The sequence below is a fragment of the Mirounga leonina genome, unplaced genomic scaffold (assembly GCF_011800145.1).
Source record: "Mirounga leonina isolate KUSES-001 unplaced genomic scaffold, KU_Mleo_1.0 Mir_151, whole genome shotgun sequence".
NCBI lineage: Eukaryota > Metazoa > Chordata > Mammalia > Carnivora > Phocidae > Mirounga > Mirounga leonina.
The window spans coordinates 94,041,293-94,056,678 of record NW_023270377.1 but is presented as its reverse complement, the minus strand read 5'-3'; the positions used below and the strand labels follow the sequence as shown (position 1 = coordinate 94,056,678).

General features: G+C 38.2%; 1 protein-coding gene and 1 pseudogene across 1 annotated transcript in view; one reads left to right on the top strand and one right to left on the bottom strand.

Annotated features, from left to right (window-relative positions):
• NCKAP5 (NCK associated protein 5) overlaps positions 1–15,386 on the bottom strand; it is an 824,104-nt gene that overhangs the window by 734,573 nt on the left and 74,145 nt on the right. The gene's annotated exons all lie outside the window — the stretch shown is intronic.
• LOC118012799 lies at positions 3,948–4,068 on the top strand (annotated as a pseudogene).

Here is a 15,386-nt window from a genome sequence, read left to right as displayed (position 1 = left end):
AGACCCCAAATAGCCAGAGGAATGTTGAAAAAGAAAAGCAAAGCTGGCGGCATCACAATTCCGGACTTCCAGCTCTATTACAAAGCTGTCATCATCAAGACAGCATGGTACTGGCAAAAAAACAGACACATGGATCAATGGAACAAAATAGAGAGCCCAGAAATGGACCCTCAACTCTATGGTCAACTCATCTTCGACAAAGCAGGATGAATGTCCAATGGAACAAAGACAGTCTCTTCAACAAATGGTGTTGGGAAAATTGGACAGCCACATGCAGAAGAATGCAACTGGACCATTTCCTTACACCACACACAAAAACAGACTCCAAATGGTTGAAAGACCTCAACGTGAGACAGGAGTCCATCAAAATCCTAAAGGAGAACACAGGCAGCAAACTCTTCGACCTTAGCTGAAGGAACTTCTTCCTATAAACATTGCCAAAGGCAAGGGAAGCAAGGGCAAAAATGAACTATTGGGACTTCATCAAGATAAAAAGCTTTTGCACAGCAAAAGAAACAGTCAACAAAACCAAAAGACAACCAACAGAATGGGAGAAGATATTTGCAAATGACATATCAGATAAAGGGCTCGTATCCAAAATCTATAAAGAACTTATCGAACTCAACACCCAGGGAACAAATTATCCAATCAAGAAATGGGAAGAAGACATGAACAGACATTTTTCCAAAGAAGACATCCAAATGGCCAACAGACACATGAAAAAGTGTTCAACATCGCTCAGTATCAGGGAAATCCAAATCAAAACCTCAATGAGATACCACCTCAAACCAGTCAGAATGGCTAAAATTAACAAGTCAGGAAATAACAGATGCTGGTGTGGATACGGAGAAAGCGGAACCCTCCTACACTGTTGGTGGGAATGCAAGCTGGTGCAGCCATTCTGGAAAACAGTATGGAGGTTCCTCAAAAAGTTGAAAATACAGCTACCATATGACCCAGCAATTGCACTACTGGATATTTACCCCAAAGACACAAATGTAGGGATCCGAAGGGGTATGTGTACCTCAATGTTTATAGGAGCAATGTCCACAATAGCCAAACTATTGAAAGAGCCAAGATGTCCATCGACAGATGAATAGATAAAAAAGAGGTGGTATATATATACAATGGAATATTACACAGCCATCAAAAGGAATGAGATCTTGCCATTTGCAATGACATGGATGGAACTGGAGGGTATTATACGGAGTGAAATAAGTCAGAGAAAGACATGTATCATATAACCTCACTGATATGAGGAATTCTTAATCTCAGGAAACAAACTGAGGGTTGCTGGAGTGGGGTGTGGGGTGGGAGGGATGGGGTGGCTGGGTGATAGACATTGTGGAGGGTATGTGCTATGGTGAGCGCTGTGAATTGTGCAAGACTGTTGAATCACAGATCTGTACCTCTGAAACAAATTGTTAAGAAAAAAAAAAAAGAAGAAGATAGCAGGAGGAGAAGAATGAGGGGGGAGGAAATCGGAGGGGAAGATGAACCATGAGAGATCATGGACTCTGAAAAACAAACTGAGAGTTCTATAGGGGAGGGGGGTGGGAGGATGGATTAGCCTGGTGATGGGTATTAAAGAGGGCACGTTCTGCATGGAGCACTGGGTGTTACACACAATGAATCATGGAACACTACATCAAAAACTAATGATGTAATGTATGGTGATTAACCTAACAATAAAAAAATTCTCAAAAAAAAATCATTTACTACTATTTTGTAAGAACTCTTCTTGACTTTAAGTAAAATAAACATCAGAGGAAGATTCCTATGCATGAGAAAGCATTTATCAGAAACCAATATAAAACACATTGAAAGTCATAAATAAAGTGAGAATGTCCTCTATCTCTGTTTAATTTTCAACATTGTTTGAGATGTTGTAATATAACTAGCAGATGAAATAAGATGCAAAAATGAAATAAATGATACAAATATTGAAAACAATATGGAATATAAAAACGATTACTCACAGAATTATGTATACCTAGAACAATCAAGAAATATAAGAAAATCTTTTTAAATTCAGACTGTATTAAGGCAGTTGAATATAAGGTAAACATAAAAATACAACAGTGCTTATTTATACTGTACATTAACAGGAAAGAAAAGTAGAATGAAAATCTCAAAACTCTTCTTGTTTTTTGAGAGAGAGAACCTGTTTCGCTGAGGTGCCCAAGGGCCAATGAGACGCATATGAAACAAACTAGTACTACATTGGAGAGAGCCTCCGAATTTGCAGTAAGAATTCCCCACAAGTCAAACATCGACAGAACTTGGCTTTTCCATCAAGTTGGTCAGTCCCACTCTCCATGTTTCCTATGTTTCAGTGGGTCATTTCAAGTTGTCTCCAAATGTGTCATCTCCTTCCAGCATAGAATTAATTACTGTATGTTGATGCAACATTTGAACCACCGCCCGCTCCCACTCTGGCCTTTTAGAGGCAGAGAGATCCATGTCCAAGGTACGCAGGCAGCTCAAAAACCCTGAAGGCTGCCTCTTTGATGTGGCCTTTTTGTTTCACTGACTCATTCCTGGAGAAAACATGCTGAAGTTGTTGAAAGATCAGTTGAGATCTCTGCAGCGTAAGCAATAACATGCGGCTTTACGACGTCTGCACAAACACAGAGGCACCGAGAAACAGGGCGATCTGGATAGTGAGTGGTCTTTTTGATAGCAGGTTCATAATCTGGGTTCATATATATATATGAGATTTGATTTTATTTTTTACCAATCATACCTAAACCTCAGTAGCAAATGCTTCTTCATGATACTGATATTGGATGGGGTGGAGGCTGGGGGTGGAGGTGATGCTAATAAAGATGGAAAGGGAGAGGAGCACTATTCCTCTACCATCAGAATAAGAAACAAGGAATCAGTGTTCCATGTGAATGAAGAGAAGAATCAAATCCATTTACATGAAAAAAAATTTAAAAATCACAACCCAAGACCTGAAAGCGTGTTAGTGATTTGTAAGTCTATAAAATCGTCCTGTTTAAAAGAAAGAATGTGTTTCCCTCTGAAACATACACATTCACCATACACTAGGATCTGATAAATATCAAAATCACGGAATCTATCGCTATGTCATTCCTTAGCTTTTGCTTCAATATCTGCAAATTAGGTTGAAAAGTGAATTTTCTTTAAGCGCCTCCTGTTGTTCTTTGTTGCAGCAAGAGCTCATTAAACTTCAAAAAGGGAACATGGCCATTTGCAGTGGAACTGCAGGACTAATCCTACCACATTATCTGTATCATGCAACAAACTTAGGATCATTATAGTTTCATGAGCTACAATAAAAATTGCTCATTAATTATTCATAGTCTGTTTCCAGTATACAGAATAAAAAAAAAATACACAAGAGAAGCAGAAATGCTGTTATCCTAAACATTTAGATAGGTCAACAGAAGACTCAGCTGAGCTGGAAAACATCAGATTGCAGAGCTCCTAATAGCACTGATGGCTTGAGTGCCTCGAGAGTATCACACCTCCTTCCCTACATGCTGTCAAATGTTCCCATTACCTATTGTCACTCTTAAGCCCCAGGGAAACACAACATCAAGGTTATCCATCCTGTAGGCTGACGGACTCAGCCCCAACCTGTATGTCAAGGAGCATGCTGAAAGCAGATCTTTAAACAATCAAATTGGCCTTCCTAAATATCTGGCCATGAATGTGGCATATTATTTTCATTAACATCTAACTCCCCTACCTGACTCTAAGCTTCATGGGCTCAGGAGCAGATGGAATCATTCTGCTCATCCCTGTAGTTTCAGAATCTGGAATAGTGCCTGGCACACAGAAGACAATAAATACTTAATGTTGACTAGATCATAGAATAAGAGTCTCTCCACTTTATGCACCTATGAGATGGGCATAATTCCTGTAACCATTTCTTCATTGCTGGGCGTTTAAGTGTCTTCTTACATTGTAATACTTTAAGCTTTGCACAATGGCAGTATCATAGCCAATGAGGTTTATCCGAGGCGCGATTATTGCTAATTGAAAACTTTACATTGTAATACTTTAAGATTTTTTTTAAATTTATTTATTCGACAGAAAGAGAGACAGCAAGAGGGAACACAAGCAGGGGTAGTAGGAGAGGGAGAAGCAGGCTTCCTGCTGAGCAGAGAGCCCGATGTGGGGCTCAATCCCAGGACCCTGGGATCATGACCTGAGCCGAAGGCAGACGCTTAACAACTGAGCCACCCAGGCACCCCGGCATTGTAATATTTTAAATATTGGTGTGATGAATATCTTTATTCATGTGATTTCTTCATATTTTGGGTTCCCAAAAGGAGAATTGGTGGGTTAAAAAATCAGAACATTTTTATGGTTCTTGATATGTAATGCCAAATTGTTTATGGGTGAATCATATCACAAGTAAAACATAGAAGAACAAATTTTACCACTGGCTCATAAATATCAGCCATTAAAAATGTTTTTTAAAGTACTAGATAACTTAAGGGGAAATTAGAATGCTTGCTCATATTTTGCTGTAATTTGAATGTCTTAATTTGGCAAATTGAGTATTTTTCTCTGTTTATTTAAGTAATCGTATTTTCTCTTTGGTGCATTTGCCAGGGAATGATCGGGTCATGGCTGTTCCTCTGTGTGTGGGAGCCTTTCTTAGATACTTAAAGAAACTTCGGCACCATAATTTCTCTGCCAATTTCATTCCTTTTGCTTTAAATACTCTTTCTCAAGAATACAACAGGACTCTTGAAAGCTGGAGTTTAGGTGATACTTCTATTGGCCAGGGATCTCATTACTATATGGGCTTATACGATAAGGAGTCACTCCGGCTCATCTTTTGGGTCCCTCATGGTGGTCATCTAGATTATTTACATGTGTGTTGATAAACACCATTAGAGGTTTTCACTCTGGAAGAATTAGTGAGTTATTTTACAGAGTCAGGCACGTTTTATGGGCCAATAAGTACTAACCTAAGTAAGTCATAGTCAGGGACCAGCCGACCAAAGAAATCCTATACCTATAAAAGTTTCAGTGGTAATACAATTGAAAGCTGTCACCAAATCCTGTTATCTATCTGGGTAGAAAAGTGCTCAACAAAACAGTGATAGCCCAGAAGGTAGAGAGCTGAATTAAGGCCAACAAAAACCTTTGAGTACATGGCAGATTCAAGATAATAGCTGAGTGATAAAATAAAACCTTCCCAGAAACCCAAGTCTTAATAAAATTGCTCTAAAAGTGCTTTGGGGCTACTGGTCTATTTAACTTCTTCGTGTTCCTAGGGCTCGAGGACATTTGGTTTTGGTAGTAGGTACATTTACTGATGTGTCGGCAATCGGGACAACTGGTAATGGGGCTCAAAGTGGAATCTGGTTTGTATAGTCTCACAAAGGTTGCTATTCTTGTATAAATATTTACATTTGACTTCTAAAACAAAGTAATCTGTCATTGTTCTAGACACCCATTGCTTAAACACTTGGAATGAAAGATTCCAAGAATACCTATAAAACTATTTTAGATTTCAGAGGTCAAAAATTCTCAAAGCTAATCCAAGGTATGCTTGGTAAAGCTAAATGTTTACCTCTTCCTTTGTTTCTGTTTGGCTGGACAATGGTTGATAAGAAGAGAAAGAGCATTTATCTTAAAAGTGCTCCTTTTCAAGAATCATTTAAATAAACAGAGCTAAATGTCAACCACATTCTACAAATAAGTTAATTTCAAGGGGGGTTCCTTTTTGTCTCCCATTGGAGATCACAGCTGAGCAGGGGAAAGGAAGTAAAGTATAATGGTGAAGAGCATAGATTGGAGACAGGCAGCCCCAGTATAATCCCAGTTCTGCCTTTCTTAACTGTATAATTGGGGATGCACCATTTAATTCTATATCCCTCAGTTTCCTCATCTGCAAAATAAGGTTGATAATGACACTACCTCACAGTGTTGTTGTGAAGAGGAAGTGGGTTAAAATGTAAAAACCCTTCAAAGCAGTGCCTAGTATATAGAACCATATATTTTCCAATATGTGATTACGACTATCTCAAGAGTAGAGCTTATATAACTGTGTTCTCTAATACTCGACATTACTGCAGCACATAGTAGCTGATCAATAAACAATTGCTGAATGAACAGCTGACTATAAAGGATTTTGTAATAGAATTTCTTTAAAGGACAACATTTCCTTGTACCATCAAAGCATGACAATTCAATACAGGACTGACAGACTGTTTTCAGAAACAATTCCAGAGTGCAGAATATGTGCACCTTTATGCATCAACAGAATGAATAATGAGAGAGCAATGAACAATATTAAATAAGAGACAAGTAAGAGTTTTAATGCAAATCCAAATGACTTTCTATTAATGCAAGTACTATTTTCTTGGCATAGCCCCGGGCTGCCCTTCTACTCTTTACAGATAAAGCTATGACTATAACACCATCTGGGATAGGTCAAGACCAAGTGGAGATTCTGAGCTCATCCCTGATTACTCCTTTATTCAAGTGGGGGTTAGAGAGTGGGTGGGAAAGTTTCAGGGAAAGATTTTCAAATGACACAGATTCACTAATAAAATGCTCAGGAGCTGATTTAGGCCTATTTAATCTCCAAGACATCTGAAACAACACAACATCTGTAATGACTTCTTATCCTGGAAAACCCCAGAGAATTTTACATTTTTTTTTTTTAATCCATGTATTTAGCAGTCACATCACTCATTACTGAAATGCAGTTCTTGTTTCTAGAGTAAGGGAGAGAAATGTTTTTAATAGGCACCACAAGATAATGAGATGACTAGACACACAGCTCCCATCATTGAAAACGGAGACAGACCAGCTTTACCAAGTTGGAAGAGGGCCAGCCTCTACAGCACTCACCATATTCTGGGTGTGGCATCACCAGCTTCCTCCTTGGACAGAAATGGAATAAGAGGCTGGGTAAGTATATGAGTGAGGTAATGAGTGAATGATTAAATGAACAAATACAATAAAGTTAGAGAGGATATTGGCCTCCAAAGAGTTTAGTAGAAAGAGGCAGGGCCTTCCCCACTCATCAAATCTGCCAAAGAACGGATTCTATTTTAAACATTAATACATGGCTACTGGTTATCATATTGGACAGTGAAGGCTAGATGAGTCCCTTGGACATTTCTTTTCTTTTTCTATTTCATGGTGTTCTCTTCTCTCGCCTGCTACTTACATATTGAGGTTCCTCTTTGGCCCGCTGCTTTGGTGACTATGCATCCTCTCCTTGGCTGTCCTTGAGACACCTGATACCCTGCACCACCAAAATCTAACTTTTCATCTTCCCAGGTAAAATTGCTACTCTTCATGAGTTTGTTACTTCAATTGCAGGCACTACCACCCATCCAGGCCCCCAAACAGGGAACTCTTCTTGACAGCGCATCTCTCTCACACCACCCCCATTGATGTGATTCTCGGTTCTTGCTATATTTATGTTTACCTTCCAATTATTTTTCAAATCCACCCTCTGCACCCCAACTACCATTGTACACTCCAAATGGTCATCCACTCTTTCCTGTATTTCAACTGACATTCTTCTAGCTCAGGAACTCTTAGTGTTGGCTGCACATTAGAATCACAAGAGGAATTGAAAACATGAACAGTGCCTGGATCTACCCCAAGAGATGTGGTTTTACTCAGGATGAGCTGCGACCCAGGCAATGGTATTTTTTAAAGCTCCTCACATCACTTTGTGCAGACAGACTTGAGAATAATTCTTCCTGCTCATCTCTCTGGCTCTGGCTTTGTCCCCCCTACAGCCATACCCTGGAGAAGCACCAGGCTGCTCTTTCTAGAATGTTCATCTAGAAAATGAAACCCAAATTCCTTAACTATCCCTAGCCTTCCTACTTATGTCCTGACATTCTCAAACTCACAGAAGCAGACAGTAAGACGGTGGCATCCAAGTACTGACGGGGGGTGCGGGGGGGTTGGAAGTAGGGACAGAAACTGGGACATGCTGATATAAAGTTTCAATTATGAAGGATGAATAATTTCTGGAGCTCTAATGTACACATGGTGACTATAGGTAAAAATACTGCATTGTATACTTGAACTTTGCTAAAAGAGTAAATCTTAAATGTTCTTATAGTACACATGCACACAAATAACTATATGAGGTGATATTTAAATTAGCTTGATTGTGGAAATCATTCACAACATATTTGTATGTCAAAACATCATGTTGCCTACCACAAATACATAAAATTTTTATTTGTCAATTATGCCTCAATAAATCTGGAAAAAATAAAAGATCTGATTAAAAAAAATGAAACAAAACCAAATCATCACATATCCACTCCTTAAAAAATATGATTTTGAGATTAAATTTAGGTCTTCTCTCTCAGCTTCATATCACTTATTGTACTTTTTGTGTGTTCTCTGGGGATGCTGGAGAAGTTCCATATGTCAACAGGTTAGTGAGGACAAAAGTATAGATGATTCCTGGGGATGACCCCAGCCCATGTCTGTTCTCACAAGAGCAGGTCTGCTTTCTGTGGCCAAAGACTTGGGCTCTGGGGTCAATCTATCTGCATTTGAATTGTACTCTTCCACTGGGAGGATGACTGACTTTGGTGAGTTATGTAAACTCTCTAAGTCAGTCTTATAATGGAGGACATTGATGTGCCTACCTCATGCAGTCCTTCTGAGAATTACATAAGGAAAACTAAGCAAGAAGTTTACATGGTGCCTGTCACAGAGAAAGCCCTGAATGAATAGTAGCCCCGTATTACTTTATGTCTTTTCCTTGTTGGAGTTAACAATAATATTCATTTGAAGAAGGGATTTGCCTGCTTTTAAAATACTTTGTGAAAGCGCTGTTCTAGAATGTTGCGACTGTAGAGAGTCCAACCTAGTTCTCCCTTGGGATCTCAGTAATTCGAGTTGCTAATGGATCCAGTGTTCTTTATTCTGCAATTCAGAGACTGAAGTCCACGCCTTGCCTGTTCACTAGAACCCGTCAGTGTAAAAGAAAACACCAACCTAGGACTCACATTTCGATGTGAGCCACAGGTGTTGGTGGGTGCCAGCTTCTGGATGGCATAAAAAGAAATGAATGCTCTTGCCAGTGTTGAGAATATGACTGCAGTATGCCTATTACAAATATTTACCTTTTTAGCTGGAATACCAGGGGACACTAGGGTTTCTGTTTGAACAGTGCTTTGAGGCAGAACTCATTGAAGCTACATGGCAAGCTTTGCATAAATAAACTCTTTTATGATTATACTTGTAACATATCATACCATCAGGCTGCAAAATAAAGCTTGGGGGGACAAAATAATCCCAGTTATTCACATATAACTATAGTTCCCAATACAGATTTGTAGATAACTTCACATAAAGTATAATAGGAAATTTTTTATTTCTGGCAAAATGCATCCATCAACTAGTGTTGAAAAAGTAGTATAATTTAGGGTTACAGTCTAGGGACTATAGTCAATGCCTTTGGGGTCAAACAAACACAGGCTTGAGAAAAGTAAGGCACTTAGAGCATCTAGAACCTAAAATAGATGCTGTAAATTTTAACTCTGATAATAATAGTAAACTAATCATTAATAATATTATTCTCTAAGGGCATTTGACATAATTTTACCAATCAAGTAATTAGGTTGTATTTTTTCTATCACATTTTGTTTTTTAATGCTGCTATTAATTTGTCATTTTAGATCAACCCCAAAAATACTCCCGCAGACTTAAAACCTGGTTTCAATAATTTTAATTTTCTCTTAGAAGTGAGCAGATCAACACTGAGCTATGGAAATGAGATTGAGGTGTCTGGATTTTCATGACCAGAAGGCATGATAACTTGTCCTCAAATTGTTTGATCTTGTTACCCTTTCTGCTGAATACTTTGAGTCATGCCAGAGTACAGAATGCCTTTTATTCAAAAGCTTCCAAAAGAGAGATTGCGTCGACAGTAATTCAGAGCAAGCTGCTGAAAGGCTATATTAATCCCGATCCTGGGATATTACACTAAATATTTGACAGGAATCCAAATTTTCATGAAGCCTTCCACTAAGAAGATAATCTTTCATAATTTTAACTGTGAAAGGGGAGGACTTGATCTTTTGAAATGGAAAAGGTGAGTCTAATTGAATTTCCTTCTTTGGTTTCTCATTAAAGATGGGTCCAGATTGAATCATATTCAATTAATGATTGTACTTGGGATATATTGTTCTTTTCAGGAGCTGAAAATAAGATTAACAAAGCTAGAAAAAAATGTAGGGGGCAGTGATGCCAATTCAACACTTAAAGGGCTAGGCATATGGAGAAGCAAAGACCTATTTTGATGCCATATGATTCCGGAGCAGGCCACTCTTCTTGACCAATTCAAGGACTGAGTGGAAAGCTGTGTGATACTGAGCATCACTTATGAGGAAAAATAAACTTACAAATGCTACAAACAATAATCAAGACATACCATTCTGACTTGCCTCTTCTCCTGCCTATCGACCCAAAACACTATGATCTTATCATTGTCAACTCAGTACACACCTGTCAGGAGCTCACTGCAGGCTACCCCCCCAGTTCCCAGGCACCACAGCTCAGGTTTAAGACTTACAGGTAAATTAGCAGAATTAGGCCAAATATTTTAAAACTGGGACTGTCCAGGAGCACCATTCCTGTAATTATAATCTCTCTAAAACTCTCCCTTCCATAAACTTTTCTGGGGATATTTTTCTTCTACATCTTAAAGACTGGCATTTTACCACAGCAGAACTTGCCATTTTTTGCTAATTGTCTCATAGCTCTCTTTGTGTATTGCCTACATAGTGATGATGTAAGTGCTTCCAGGACAAACTGACCAGCTCTTCTATTCTTCAAGGTCTTTATAGTACAAAATACATTATCGGTGCTTAATTAGTACTTCTCTAAATAAAGCTGGTTTGTGGGGGTAGAGGGTGGGGGGAAAGAGGTGGTACAAGTTTGAAGACAGAATCTAGAATATCATTCTATCTCTGCCCCCTTGACATCTGTGTGAGCCAGAGTGAGTCCCCATTTATAGAATGGGCATAATAACACACAACACCGTGATAATATTATGTGACATTTGTGCATTGCCTGGCATGTAATAAGGGCTTAATCCATACACACTCCCTTCGTGAACAGAAACACTGACCTAAGAAAGGTTTTAAAGTGTGAGAGGGAATGGACTATAGTACTCATGAGCATGGACTCTAGAACAAGACTGCCTAAATTCAAGCCCAATTCAAAACCTCCAGCCATGGGATTTGGGGTTAAATGCTTAAGATCTCTGTGCCCCAGTTTCTTAACCTGTGAATATTAATTCGTAATTATTTGCAATTGTTTATTTTTGTAATATTTGTAATTGACCCCAAAGGCATTGACTATAGCCCCTAGATACTAATGATATCTACCCCCGTAGACGTGAGGCTTAAATGAGTTAGTGCTTTATATCCCTTATGAGTGCCTGACACAAACAGGTGACTTTAGTATCACTAAGGATGAGCCTACTCAAGACATACAAATGAACTTGGTCTATTTTAAAGGTCTTTTAAAACTCTGGATGTATAGTTCTATGAAGAAAACATACACACACACACACACACACACACAGAGTTATCGGAGTTTAACTTTTTTTCCTTCCTCTCTTACAACTTACACATCTGCTACCTGTGGTAAGTGAGCCTAATCAATTTATGATCTGCCATAACCAGCTAGGAAGCTGAATGTGAAAAGGAAAGCTGAAGTCAAACCTGATATTCAGTTTGAAAGATTATTTATTAGAATATCAGTCTTGTATATTCATTAGTGAATTTCACCTGCATTTCTCTTCATATATACAACTTACTTATGCTGAAAGGTATTATCTGTATTATAGATGATTTGGTAAAATAAACAGATTAAATAGCAAAAAAAAAAAAAAAAAAAGAATATCAGTCTTCTCAGGGCACCTCGGTGGCTCAGTCAGTCTGTCTTTGGCTCAGGTCATGATCTCTGAGTCCTGGGATTGAGCCCAGCACTGGACTCCCTGCTCAGCAGGGAGTCTGCTTCTCCCTCATCCTCTGCCCTAGCCCCCACTCATGCTAGTGCTCTCTCTTTCTCTCTCTCTCAAATAAATAAATAAAATATTTTAAAAATAAAGAATATCAGTCTTCTGTAGAGATGGTCTGAAGGGAGAGCTGTAAGTGACTTGTCTAAGATAGATGTGCAAGGAGGAAAGGTCTGGACTCCAAGCCTGGCACTGAACTGAACTTTCAAAGAATCTTTCAGTCAAGTTCACCAATGTCTAAAATTTAGGTCCTTGCAGCAGAAGGGCTACATCAGCACAAGTTTCATTACTTAGCTAGCCAGCAGTCTTCATGGGGCCAGGACACAAAACACTTGCCAAGAAAGACTAAACACTACAAGACACTCGTTTTAGACCTACAGACACATGCAGACTGAAAGTGAAGGAATGGAAAAGCATCTATCAGGCAAATAGAAATGAAAAGACAGCCAGATAGCCATATTTACATCATACAAAATAGACTTTAAAGAGAAGACTAAAATAAGAGACAAAGAAGGACATGTATAATTATAAAGGGAACAATCCAACAAAAAGATTTAACAATTATAAATATTTATGCATCAACTATGAGAGTACCTGAATATATAAAGCAGAAAATAATCAATAGTAATACAGCAGAAGTAGGGGATTTTGATATCCCACTTACATCAATGGACAGATCATCTAAACAGAAAATCAACAAGGAAAGAGTGGCTTTGAATGAATCATTGGACTGGATGGATCTAACAGATATATTCAGAACATTCCACCCTGAAACAGCAGAATACACGTTTATTTCAAGTGTACATGGAATATTCTCCAGAAGAGATCATGTATTAGGCCACAAAATAAGTCTCAACAAATTAAAAAAGACTGAGGCATACCATACGTCTTTTCTGACCACAATGCTATGAAACTAGAAATCAACAAGAAAAAATCTGAGAAGAACACAAATACACTGATATTTAATAACATGCTAATAAATAATGACTGGGTCAACCAAGATATGAAAGAGGACAAAAAATATATGGAGACAAATGAAAATGAAAATACAACAATTCAAAATCTTTAGGATGCAACAAAGCTGTTCTAAGAGGAAAGGTTATAGCAATACAGGCCCACCTCAAGGAGCAATAAAAATCTCAAATAAACAACCTAACCTTACACCTAAAGGAGCCAGAAAAAAAAGAACAAATAAAACCCAAAACCAGTAGAAGGAAGGAAATAATAAAGACTAGAGTAGAAATAAATGAAATAGAAACTAGAATGAATGAATAAATGAATGAATGAATAAATAAAGTAGAACAGATCAATGAAACCGGAGCTGGTTCTTTGAAAATATCAACAAAATTGATAAACCTTTAGCCAGACTCGTTTAACAAAGAATGAGGACTCAAAAGAGCAAAATTAGAAATGAAAGGGAAAAATAACAACCAACACCACAGAAATACAAAAACTGTAAGAGAATATTATGAAGAATTATATGCCAACAAACTGGACAACTTAGAAGAAATGGACAAATTTCTAGAAACATATAACCTCCCAAAACTGAATCAGGAAGAAATAGGAAATTTGAACAGACTCATTATCAGCAATGAAATTGAATCAATAATCAAAAACTCCCAACAAACAAAAGTCTAGGACCAGATGGCTTCACAGGTGGACTCTGCCAAACATTTAAAGAAGGGCCATATGCACCCCAATGTTCATAGCAGCAATGTCCACAATAGCCAAACTGTGGAAAAAGCCAGGATGCCCTTCAACAGACAAATGGATAAAGTAGATGTGGTCCATATACACAATGGAATATTATTCAGCCATCAGAAAGGATGAATACCCAACTTCTGTATCAACATGGATGGAACTAGAGATTATGCTAAGTGGAATAAGTCAAGCAGAGAAAGTCAATTATCATATGGTTTCACTTATTTGAGGAATATAAGGAATAGCACGGAGGACATTAGGAGAAGAAAGGGGAAAATGAAGCGGGGGAAATCAGAGGGGGAGACAAACCATGAGAGACTATGGATTCTGAGAAACAAACTTAGGGTTTTAGAGGGGAGGGGGATGGGTTAGCCCAGTGATAGGTATTAAGGAGGGCACATATTGCATGGAGCACTGGGTGTTATACGCAAACCATGAATCATGGAACACTACATCAAAAACTAATGATGTACTGTATGGTGACTAACATAGCATAATAAAAATTTAAAAAATGAAATAAAAAATGAAGAAGAGTTAATACCTATTCTTCCCAAATTATTCCATAAAATAGAAGAGGAAGAGAAGCTTCCAAATTCATTCTATGAGGCTGGTATCACCCTGATTAAAAAACAAACAAACAAACAAACAAAAAAAAACAGATAAAGACACCAAAAAGAGATAAAAGATACCAAAGATAGATGAAAAGAGAACTACAGGCCAATATCTCTGATGGACATACATGCAAAACTTCTCAACAAAATATTAGCAAACCAAATCCAAAAATCCATTTAAAAAATCATTCATGGGGTCCCTGGGTCGCTCAGTATGTTAAGTGTCCAACTCTTAATTTCAGCTCAGGTCATGATCTCAGGGTTATGAGATCAAGCCCCATGTTGGGCTCCATACTTAGTGTGGAGTCTGCTTCAGATTCTCTCTCTCCCTCTTCCCCTCCCCCTGCTTGTGGTCTCATAAAAAAATAATAATAATTAAATAAATAAATAAATAAATAAATAAATAAATCTAATAAAAATATCATTCACTGGGGTGCCTGGCTGGCTCAGTTGTTAAGCATCTGCCTTCAGCTCAGGTCATGATCCCAGGGTCTTGGGATTGAGCCCCACATCGGGCTCCCTGCTCAGTGGGAAGCCTGCTTCTCCCTCTCCCACTCCCCATGCTTGTGTTCCCTCTCTTGCTGTCTCTCTCTGTCAAATAAATAAATAAAATCTTTTAAAAATATATATATCATTCACCACAATCAAGTGGGATTTATTCCTGGGATGCAAGGGTTGTTCAATATCCACAAATCCATTAACATGATGCATCACATCAACAAGAGAAAGGATTTAAAAACATATGATAATTTCAATAAATGTAGAAAAAGCATTTGATGAAGTACAACATCCATTCATGATTAAAAACCCTCAATAAAGTAGGTTTAAAGGGAACATACCTCAACATAATAAAGGCCACATATGGAAAAATGATATTGAACATCATATTCAATGGTGAAAAACTGAGAGCTTTCCCCCTAAGGTCAGGAACAAGACAAGGATGTCCAGTCTCACCACTTTTATTCAACATAGTAGTGGAAGTCCTGGCCAGAGCAAAATCTGGCCACAGCAAAAAGAAGAGAAGAGAAGAGAAGAGAAGAGAAGAGAAGAGAAGAGAAGAGAAGAGA